Source organism: Cupressus sempervirens, chromosome 9, assembly GCF_028749045.1.
Source record: "Cupressus sempervirens isolate cs-2001-9-10 chromosome 9, ASM2874904v1, whole genome shotgun sequence".
NCBI lineage: Eukaryota > Viridiplantae > Streptophyta > Pinopsida > Cupressales > Cupressaceae > Cupressus > Cupressus sempervirens.
In genome coordinates, this window is record NC_143126.1 from 263180276 (window position 1) to 263192794 (window position 12519).

Consider the following 12519-nt stretch of genomic DNA (forward strand, 5'->3'; position numbering starts at 1 on the left):
AAGAATAAATTCAAGGAATTCTAGAGATCAAGTCGACTCAGTTGATTTTTTGGGAGATGTAAATTGCATTGAAGATAATATTAATGAGTTGGATCATTGAATTCAAGGAAAGGATTTGGTAAAGATATAATAGAAAAATTTTAGAGAATTTTTTGGAAGAAGATCGAGAAGATGGATAGATATAGTGAATCAAGTTGAACCCCATCATAAAACCTAAGATCTATGGTGAATGTAGAAAATAGTAAAGCACAATTTCCTATGTAAGAGAGATAAAAAGCGTGTGTGTTTGTGTTTTTTTTTTGTGTATGTGGGCTGGTGTTGTGTGTATGGGTGTGTGAATAGAGACATACAAAGCAAGGTTAATCATAAATGCACAAGAGTGTGAGTAGATGTGAAGCTAAATGAGAAAGCTTTCATATATGGTAAAATTATTGATAAGTGAATCAAAGAAGAAGGCTTAAGTGTTGATGAGAAGAGTGTAATTATTTTGTGAAGGGTTTCCAAGTGAATCAAGATTAGAGATGTCAATGGAAGACTTATCGCTAAACCAACACAAGGACCAAACAAAGATTTGGACCTACAAAACTGAGTTGTAATCACACAGACCCAAACTACAAGTTGTTGAGTGTTTCACAGCTGATTATATTAGGTTATAGAGTTGAATTTCAAAATTGTGTGTGTGTGTGTGCGCACTTGCACGTATGCGCATGTGTGTGTGTGTGTGGGCAGATGTTGTGTGTCTAGGTGTGTGAACAAAGACATACAAAGCAAGGTCGACCAGAAATGCACAAGAGTGTGAATAGATGTGAAGCTGAATGAGAAAGCTTTCATATATGGTGAAATTATTGATAAGTGAATCGAAGAAGAAGGCTTAAGTGTTGATGAGAAGAGTGGAATGATTTTGTGAAGGGTATCCAAGTGAATCAAGATCAGAGATGTCAATGGAAGACTTATCACTAAACCAACACAAGGACCAAATAGAGATTTGAACCTACAAAAGTGAGTTGTAATCACACAGACCAAAACTACAAGTTGTTGAGTGTTTCACAGCTGATTATATTAGGTTATAGAGTTGAATTTCAAAATAGAAAGGCAAGATACATTATGGTGATGGTAAGCTAATTGGAACTGGTGAGCATAAAAGAGGTAACTTATTCTATCTAGACCTATCAAGTGAGATATGTTTGTTTATACATCAAGAAGATGTTTGGTTATGGTACAAAAAATTATTTCATGTGAACTTTGAAAATTTGGTGAATATCAGTAAGATGGAGAAAGTAAAAGGGTTTCCTAAAATAAAGAAGGCTAACAATTCTATCTGTAAACAATGTCAATTGGGAAAGATGACAAAGTCTAGTTTTACGAGAAAATCATATACTGCTAATGATATTTTGGAATTGGTTCATACTCACCTATGTGGACCCATTGGTGTTCAAAGTTACTGTGGAGATCAATTTTTCATTCTATCTATGGATGAATACTCTAGAATGATGGCGATGATGTTTCTTTAAGCTAAGGATAAAAGCACAAACCTGTGTCACCTTTTATAAAGGAGAAGTGATATTAGAATTTAAAGTCTTCAACTTTAATGACATAAAAGTGGCATTTGTGCTTAGAATTTGAAGATGATGTAAACTAATGAAATGTGTAAAATTAGATGAAGTTTATGTCTATAATTTTTTTTAAAAAAATTGAGTGAAAATTATATCTATTTTAAAACTTTTAAAGTTTATTTTTTAATTTTTTAAAAATGCTAAAAATATAGAGTTTTTTCCCGTCAAACAAATATATGAAAATGTTCATAGTTTGGTCTAATTTTTGAATATGTTAGAGTCGACATGTATACCTAGTGCACCAAAAAACAAAAATTGAAATTTGGCTAATATTTTTCAAGTTATAACTGATCAAAGTCAAAGTTATCAGAAATTGACAATTTTTTTCTCCCATCAAACTTTTTCTATCAAAGCTACATTTTTAAAAAAAAAAATTACATATTCTTGAAGAAGACTCTCTCCTCTAGTACAGCATTACAAAATAATAATTTTTGAACATGATTTACTATTTTATTATTATTTTTGAATAGACAACTTTTTGAATCTTAAAATACATACTTGTAATATTTTCAAATTATAACATATTATCCATAATAAAAAATAAAATAAAATAATATGATCATAATCTTGACTCCGAGACCTACAAAACTATTTTTTTAGTTTTAAAAAAAACTTCAATTTAGTAGGTTAAATTGGCCTTCAAACTAAGAAGTTTGTAGAAGTTCTTATTTTTGCTTGTGTGGCTGCCACCTAAGTAGTTCCGACCGAAACTGTTCCGACTCCTGTTGGCCTAACTAACTGCAAGCAATTAGTTTGGCAATTTCATGTATAAAATAAGCTAGTTTCCAAGTTGTTTCATGTAACAAATAAGATTTGTGTTTTTTTTATTTTAATAAATATAGAAAACAATGAAAAGTAGAAGAGCATTTTTGGAAGACAACGATTTTTGAAGTCATTTTTAGCAATTATTTTGCAGAAATCCTCAGAATCGCAAATGATCGAATATTTGTAAGGTTTTTTTTTCCGTCTACTTATTTTTATTTTTATGTATTCTAAATTGAAGCATTAGCTGGTATTTAGTGTTCAAAATCTTTTTTTTTCTATAGATAAAAGTATTCAATGGGTAGTAAAAGGAAAAGATCAAGGAAATATGATAGGAAAAGAGATGAAAAAATGAAAGGTCATACTAAACATAACCAAAACCAACCTACTGAAATTCCTAAACAGGATGAGATTCATGAAGAGAATGAAAGTAATGAAGAGGAAGAAATTGGTAGTTCTATTGATAGAAACAAATTAGAAGGCATAACAAATTTGATGGATTTGGATGAGAAACTACTTTAAAACCAAATTTCATCTAAAGATATGATAAATGATAACACTATTAGAAAGCATTGTTAGAACATGTGGGATGAATATTTCAAAGATAAAAATATATTTGGACAAGCACAATTATTTGTCAAGTTATTTAGGAGAAAAGATATGAGACCTGTTCTAGAGTTGTTGGGTGTTGATAACAAGAAAAACCATGTGCATAATATTAATAAAACAATAGTTGAAAACTTGCAAAATGCTTATAAAAAAATTGACAACACAACTTGAGGAGTTGATTTGAGTAATGCATGCAGAGCATTGATGACTACTATATCTAGTGGAAAATTGACAAATAGAAAATAGGTACATGCAATTTTTGATGTACTACATATATCCATAAGAACTATTTAGAGATACATCAAGAGGAGAAATATGCTAGATGATAAGATTGAGAATAACTGGGTGAATATTTGTAGAGTTCCTCAAAACGACAAAATTTTTGAAGATGTGAAAAGACAAGTTATTGAATTTTGGACCACACATTCTCATGTTTCTTCCAATAGGTATGATACTATACAAATTAAAGATCAAGAGACAAGAGCCAAAATTGAACATCCAAAAAATTTCATAGATATAACTCAAAGTGAATTATTTCAAACATTCAAGCAAGAATTTTCAAATGTCAAAATATGTCAGAGAATGTTTGAGAGTTTGCATCCTTCCTTTATACACATAAATAAGATGCGAACAAATTCTTGTTGTCAAAATCATGTTGAATTTGGTCTACACTTGCAATCATATAAAAAAGTTATGGTAGTACTTGATCCTAATTTGGTCATCCCTAGCAGTACTACACAATTTGTGAAGTCCATATTATGAGATAAATTAGAAGATTCATATGAGTTCAAAGTGCAATGCATCAAAAATCAGTGTGAGGATTATGGAAATTTACAAAAATTTTCTAAAATGCAAATTGAGAATATTAATGAATCCACACCAATTTCATGGATGAGATATGAATATGAGACATACCAAAATAATATAGGAGATGAATCTAGAAAAAATGTATTGAATGAGAGTGAATTGCGTTATGATGAGTTTATGACCAAGTTTCATCCATTGATATATCCACATATCCAACATTGTCATGGTGCATAATGGCAAGCTAAATAGTTTCATGATTTCAAAAATGGTTTTCCACCTAGTTGTATACTTTCAGTTGTAGATTTTTCTGAGAATTATACATTTGCACCTCAAATAAAGCTTCAAGGGAAATATTATCATTCTAAACAAGTTGCAATATTTGTGCAAGTGACCTATAGACATGCACAATTTGAGGTGGATCAGATAGAAAGGTTGGATGAAAATGAATGCATCATCATCAAAGAGGTTTATTTATATATTAGTGATGATACAGTTTATGATTAGAGTTATGTGGCTCATTGTTTTGCAATGTTGTCTGAAGATCTCAAAAATTGTGGAATAAATGTTTTAGAGCACTGGATTTGGTCTGATGGATGTGTAGGTTAGTATACATGAACTTACACATTTATTTAACTTTATTTTAACTTATATTTATTTGTACATGCCTATTTTGATATGGTACATGTACACAAATAATTGTAGATACTTATCATGTTTCATGTTCACAGGACAATTCAAATTTGCAAAAGCATTTAATTAGTTAGAAATGCAACATGCTAGAACCAATGTTAGATTTTTATGGAATTTCTTTGAAAGTGGACACGAAAAAGGGGAGCATGATGGAGCAGGAGCATGTATAAAGTGTGCACTTTGACAACATGAACCTGAAGGTAAATATATGTATTTAATGTGCATGTTTAATACTAGTAGCATATATACTTTTAAATATTATATATATGCATATTGTATGTACATACATGGAATAGGATAGAGAGTGCAAATCAAATTGTTGAATGATGCAAAGTTCATTTTGCTACTTGAGACACTGAATACAATAAGCGTTACTTTTGGGAAGTGAAAGGTGAACTAAGTTATATTTATTTTTAAATGTATTTTTCAAATTGTTTAGTTTTATGTCAAATATAAATATTTTGAAATAATATGACAATTATTTTAATGTATTTGTAACAGATATAGATCAATCTAATCCTTACAATTTTCAAATGATCTTTGGTATTAGAAGTTTGCATCGAGTGATGACTATAGGAAACCATAAACCTCCAGTAATTAAAGTAAGAGAGAAAACATGTTTTTGTGATGATTGCATTAAGGACAATCCAGTGAGTGTATGTGAAAATATTGTGAATGGATATGTTTCACATTGGGATTTGAAGGAGATAGTTAGAAAGCCTCCTTTTGAAGATGCTGACATTGACATTGACATTGACATTGACATTGACATTGACATTGACATTGACATTGACATTGACATTGACATTGACATTGACATTGACATTGACATTCATGACCCTATATATTCAGCTAATTATGAGTGCATTACTGATTTAGTTATGGCAGGTTTGTGCGTGCACACACACACACACACACACACACACACACACACGTATATTCATTTTAAAATTAATATACATGTATATTCATTTTAAAATTAATTTATATTTATCTATATTTTTATATGTACATGTAGGAGATATTTTGGTAGTTCAAGCCTTACCAGATAATGTGAAAAATGGAGACTATTATCTTTTAAGATGCACAAAAGAAAAACACAAGTTGCTAGAAGGAACCATAGATGTTGATCAATAGTCATATCCAATTTGATCAGTTGTTATTGAAGGAACATATTATCAACAAACAATGGTAACTGATAGTGGTATTGGATTTATTGAATACAAGCTTGGAGGAAAGGTTTTACATTACAGTAACCATGTTATAGCAACCAAGTTACAATTTAAAGAAATACAAAGAAGAGGACGTCGTGGAAATTAAAAGTGGAAAGGACATCTAGGTTTACTATGTTAATGCTTTCTAAAATGTAACTAATAGGTTTGTAAAATGTAGTGTTATTTAAGACATATAAGTTTACTATGTTAATATTTTGTAAAATGTAACTAATAGGTTTGTTGAACTAATGTTTACCATGTTAATGTTTTGTAAAATGTAACCAATAGGTTTGCTGTTAATCTGTACCTGTTTGTTAAACCTTAATGTTTACTATGTTAATATTTTCTAAAATGTAACAAATAGGTTTGTTGAACATTAATATTTACTATGTTAATATTTTGTAAAATATAACTAATGTTTTATTATCAACTACTAAACTCTATGCTAATGTTTTGTACAATGTTTACTATGTTAATGTTTTGTGAAACATAACTAATGCTTTATTATCAACTACTAAAAAGAACATTTAAAATATAATTAATTTAATTAATAAAACATTTTAAAACAATTCATTTAATTAATATTATCATGTAATAACTAAAAAACATTAAAAAAACAAAAAACAAAAAATTCACCTACCTGTTACGGCTAAAACACTCTAACTGTGCTAATGGCTGCTATAGTGAAATCAACAGTGAAAATGACTGCCGGGAGAAATTTTTAGCTATTTATAAAATTGCATGGGTTACGGCTGAAACCCTTTCGGCTGGAAGGGTTTTAGTTGAAAACTTGGCTGCCACATTAATGGGGGAATGTGCTACGTCTGTACGACAGAAAAGGTTTCAGCCGAAACTATTTTGTCTGGAACCCCTATGGATATCACAAAGGTGACACAAGTTTGTGCTTCCACCCCTAAATTTGATGCTTTTCAGTTATTTAAGTGGTATTTAGCTAGAGTAAAAAAGGAAACAAGAATAGACTAAAGTATTTGAGATTCGATAGAGGCGGTGAATTCATTTCACATGAGTTCAAGACATTCTGCAATGATAGAGGAATCAAAAGATATACGTCAGCACCAAGGACCTCCTCAGAATGGAATAGCTGAAAGGAGAAAAAAATCAATAATGGACTATGCAAGAACATTAATGATGGAGAAGAATGTATCATAGAAATATTGGAGAGAAGTGGTTAGTACTATTGTTTATACCCTAAATAGAGTACAAGTTAAGAAAGGTACAAATACTACAACTTTTGAACTATGGTATGGTTATGCTCCCAATGTTAAATATTTAAAAATATTTGGTAGTAGATGCTGTATACTAAAAGATAATAGGAATGGAAAGGATGATGCAAAAAATAATGAAGGCATATTCCTAATTTATTCCACTAAAAGAAAAGCTTATAAGTGTTTAAATTCTAACAGTAACAAAGTTTTTGAAAGTGCAAATGTGAGAGTTAATTAGTTTGAAGAAAGAGGTGATACTTCATGTAATGAAGAACCTAAAGACTAGAATACATTCATCTATGTGGATGTTGATTCTCCCAATAGTCAAAGTAAATAGACAAATCAAGCTACAAGTTCCCATCCGAGAGGAAATGATCTAATGTAAATGCAAATTATCAAGAAATAGAGAGTGGGTGCCAAGAAAAATACTAAAGTTGCTGAGTCTCAAACAAGAAATGCCGATCATCAGATAGAAAATGTTGAGCATGCAAAACCTGAATCAGAACTAGAGAAAGGAAGAAAAAATGAACTTGAGATTAATTTTCAAGATAAACCTATAGAATATCAAAGAAGGAAACTACTGGTTCTAGCAAAATATGTGAGAAGACATCATAAACTTGAAAAAATTATTGGAGATGTTGAATCAAGTGTAATGACAAGAAGAAGACTCAAAGATAATACATTCTTACTTTGTAAGTTTGAGCCCAAGTAAATCAAGGATGCTTTAGATAATGAATATTGGATCCAAACAATGAACAAAGAAATTGACTAGATTGAGAAGAACAATACTTGGACCTTAGTGCCAAGACCTAAAGACAAAAATGTCATTGGGATAAAGTGGGTTTTCAAGAATAAGCTCAATGAGAATGGAGAAGTAACAAGAAACAAGGCAAAACTGGTATGCAAGGGTTATGCTCAAGAAGAAGGAGTTGATTACGGAGAAACTTTTTTTCCAGTGGCAAGAATTTAAGGGGCTAGATCTCTACTTGTATACTCAGCCTACAAAAGTTTCAAGGTATATCAAAATGGATGTCAAATCTACATTTTTAAATGGTATACTAGAGGAATAAGTATACATCGAACAACTTGAAGGATTTTTTAGATCCAAAAAAGAAGAACATGGTATGTAAACTAAACAAATCCCTCTATGGATTGAAGCAAGCCCCAAGAGCATGGTATGAAAGATTACACAACTATTAAGTGAAGATTTGTTTGAAAGGAAAAATGATAAAAGTAACCTATATTTGAAGAATGCTAAGAATAATGAAGTAAATTATTTGAAATATTTTTTGATGATATTATATTTGGAGGAAGATAAGCTTTATGCAAATCATTTGTTGATGAAATGAAGAAGGAATTTGAAATGTCTATGTTTGGTGAAATCAATTCCTTTGTTGGACTACAAGTGTGTCAAATGAAGTTTGATACTTTCATTACACAATCCAAATATATCAAGGAGATACTAAATAATTCTATTATGAAAGATTCTAGGCTAGTGAGTACACCTTGTCTACTAGACATAAGCTATCTAAGACTGATGATTCTACTAATGTGAACCGAACACTATACAGATCCATGATTGAAAAATTGCAATATGTTGTTCACAACAGGCCAGAGATTGATTTGGTAGTTGGGATAGTTGCTAGATTTTTATAAAATCCTAAAGAGAATCACATGAAAATGAAAAGGATAATGAGATATCTGAAAGCTACATAAGACTATAGATTGTACTAAAAAAGAAATGATAAGTTTGAACTAAGGGTATTTATTGAATTAGATTGAGTAGGAAATATAGATGATAGAAAAAGCACTAGTGGAGATGCATTATTTCTAGGAAAGAGATTGGTTTCATGGACAAGCAAGAAGAAGAATTGTATTTCCCAATCTATAGCTAAAGTTGGGTATGTGGTAGCTGTAGTGAACTATTCAAATATTATGTGCATCAACTAGTTAATAAAAGATATGAAAGAATAAATCACACATCCAGTGGTTATCTATTGTGATAACACATGTGCTAACAACATTTCAAAGAATACAGTGATGCACACTAAGACAAAGCACATTGCTATCAAGTATCACTACTTGAGGGAATTAGTTCAAGACAAAGAAGTGAAGCTAGAATATGTGAATACCAAGGAACATATTGTGACATATTCACAAAAACCTTACTTAAAGATGCTCATGAATATCTTAGAGGTAAACTAGGGGTGATTCCCCTAATGAAAGTTTCTTTAGTAGGCAAGGTACATTGCATCACATATACTAATTAGAATATCCTCTACAATGATGCAATACAACTCTACTTTGGGAAATGCCTAAGGTAGATAATTTAGTATATCATAACAAATCAATCATAGACAGATGACAAATATAAGCTAGACATGCTAAATCTACATAGTTTTGATTGATGAAGACTTTGAAGCTAAGATGGCTACATGTTCTTGACATTGTTTTCAAAGAGGGAGAGATTAATTAAGAGGGAGAAACTCATAAATTTATAGGAGAGATTATAGAAAGAGGGAGAAATTACTCCTAAGAGAGATTCACAGATAGAAAAGAAGAATTAGTTTGTCAATAACAAAATCTTTTGGATTGTATGGTAACTAAGCTACAATTAGTATTAAGATGTTTGAGATGTCACCATCAATGAAAAAGAGGGAGATTGTTGGAAACTTACAATTGGTGCAATTGTTGATTTCTCATTGATGTCAAATATATTGATGAGACATATTACTACCTAATCTAAATGTCATATCTATTTGATTGATGACGAGGATTTGATAAGTTTCTCATAACAATAACACCTAGAGGCAAGGTTGAGTTATGAAAATGAAGTTACAATGGACGTTTAATTAGATAGACTCTGGTAAAGAAAACTGATTGCTTATGTCAAAAAGATAAGAAAAGACAAGCATAAGTATAAAATATAGTTAGTGCTAAGTAACACTAGTGTCAACTGAGTTAAATAGTTAGTGCTCAGAAAATCTAGTGTTGATTGACCATTAGCATTGATGGAGAAAGATAGTTGATGGTGAGCCAAAAAGCTTTATAGTGACCAGGTATTTGAATAGTGATGACCATAATTTAGAGATTGTCAAGTGATAGTATGAGAATCACTTCAAGGAAATTGTGAGATCAAGTTGACTTGGTTGATTTCTTGGAAGATGTAAACCATGTTAAAGATAAGATTGATGAGTTGGATCATTAAATTGAAGGCAAGGATCAGGTAAAGACCTAACAGATAGATTCTAGAGAAGTTTCTAGAAGAAAATCAATGAGATGGACAGATACAGTAAATTGAGTTAAACTTGATCATAAACCCTAAGATCTATGATGGATGTAGAAAATGGTAAAGTAGGAATTTCCTATTTAAAAGAGATACATAGCCAAATAATTAGTGCATGCACATACATGTGTGTGCGCATGCAAGTGCAATGCATATGAGTGTGTATGTGTGAATCTTGTATGTGAAGAGAGACATATAGAGCAAGGTTGATAAAAAATACACAAGAGTGTGAGTGAATGTGAAGCTAAAGGAGAAAGCTCAGAGATATGATGTTTTTATTGATAAGTGAATCTAAGTAGAAAGCTTAAGTGTTGATGAGAAGAGTGGAGTGATTTCTTGAAGGGTGTCTAAGCAAATCAAGATTAGAGATGTTAATGGAAGGCTTATGAGTAAACCAACACAAGGACCAAATAGAGATATGAACCTACAAAAATGAGTTGTAATCACACACATAAAACCTACTATTTTCTTTCTAGTCATTGTAAATAGTTTGTATTGAAATCCTATTAACAAAGGTTGACCTAAAAGTCATCTAAAGACTTAGCATTATGTAAATCCTTTAACTAGGTGACATTCTAAATGGAATGATCAAATCCCTCTTACAAGGCTATTCCTAATAGGGTGATTAAATCCTCTAACTAGGTCACATTTAACACTATTTTTTATAACCTTTAACAAGGTTGTCTCCTTATAGATCTCACTTCGAAAGAGTGAAAAAGAGTGATATGTTGCTGGTCATTTTTCCCAAATTGGGTTTCAACCTAAAATCCTAGTGTCAAAATTGTGGTTAATTATTTATGTGTGTTTACATTTGGTAATATTTTCATTATGCAATGTAAGTTATGTTAATGAAATTTTTACAGTATAGACTGAGCAACAATAGGATAAGAAGAATACTATAGGGTTTACTGTTTAGTTGTTCAGGTGACACATATTGAACTTCAGTAACCGATTCACACCCCCTCTTAGTTATTCTAAACATTTCTAACAAGGTCTTCATTTTCTTGCTAGATCTTTTCTTTCTCCTCTTTACATCCATTTTCCCCCATCTTCCTTTCTTAGTTTGGTGGGTTTGAGGATGCTCTTATACACATCGTTCTGCTTGGTGCCTCTATTTTTTGGAGGTGGGTATTTGATGAAGGGATTATATTTCCCTTCCTTTCCTTTATCTCTTTTAATTTTTTACCTTGTTGGGTTTCCTTGTGTACGGCTCTTATAAAGGGAGAGACTTTCCCTCTTGAGGTAAGATATCACCTAGTTTCTTTGTGGGTGTTAGTTTGTTCCCTCCATTATTTTCTTCTTTCCAATTTCCTTTTGAGGATGAATCTCCTTGTAGGTGGAGTGGATTGCTATTGGTTAGAAGAGACTTGTGTTCATTCATTATCCTCCTTTCATAGATGCTAAGTGGTATGTTTCTTTATGGTTAGATATTTTATTTTGGTTCTCTCTCTCTCTCTCTCTCTCTCTCTCTCTCTCTCTCTCTCTCTCTCTCTCTCTCTCTCTCTCTCTCTCTCTCTCTCTCATTGATCTCTAAGCCATGTTGCCTATTATTTTTAAACATGTAGTCATTTCCTAGGTAGAGTTGGTTGGTCATCACTACAATTGAGCTACCCAATGAAGGCTAGATTATTATGGTCACTTGTTCATATTTTAATTTGAGATGAGAAAATTTTCAGTTGTCAAGCATTCTAGTTTGGACTGTGTGACAATTTATTCCTAGTGAGGCAGTTACTATCGAGCATACAGAAGCTAAGGGATATCATTAATATCAGTATGGACTAAGCATTAGGATATACAAGTATTAAGTAAAATTGTCTTGAAATATGTGTTTCTGATGGAGTAAACACTTTTGTAAACCATTTTGGCCAACAAACACTTAATTTATGTTTGATGTTTTGAAGTAGAGGTCAAACATAACAACCTAGTAGTGAAAGACATGATATACTATATTAGATAAGGAGATCAGATCAAATTAGGAAAGAGGAGATTTGTAATCTAGAGTCAAAATGCTAAGAAAGGATCATGTACTGAGACATTCTAATTAGTCTATCATGGAAAATATCTTAACATAATGGTTTTAATAGGCCTATTTAAATCTCCAAACAGAGTGCTTACTTAGTTGTAAATTTAAATCCTTTAATAAAAGTATAATAAATAAGTCTTGTAAGATCTTAATAGGGAAGACTCCTCATAGGGTAGATCACTAGGAACACTTTATTGTTGCAGTAGTGAAGATTTGTGGGTGTCATGCCTAACCCATTTTTACCTTCACCTTAGAGGGTTTTTGGGTAACCAAATCTCTTTTGTTATGT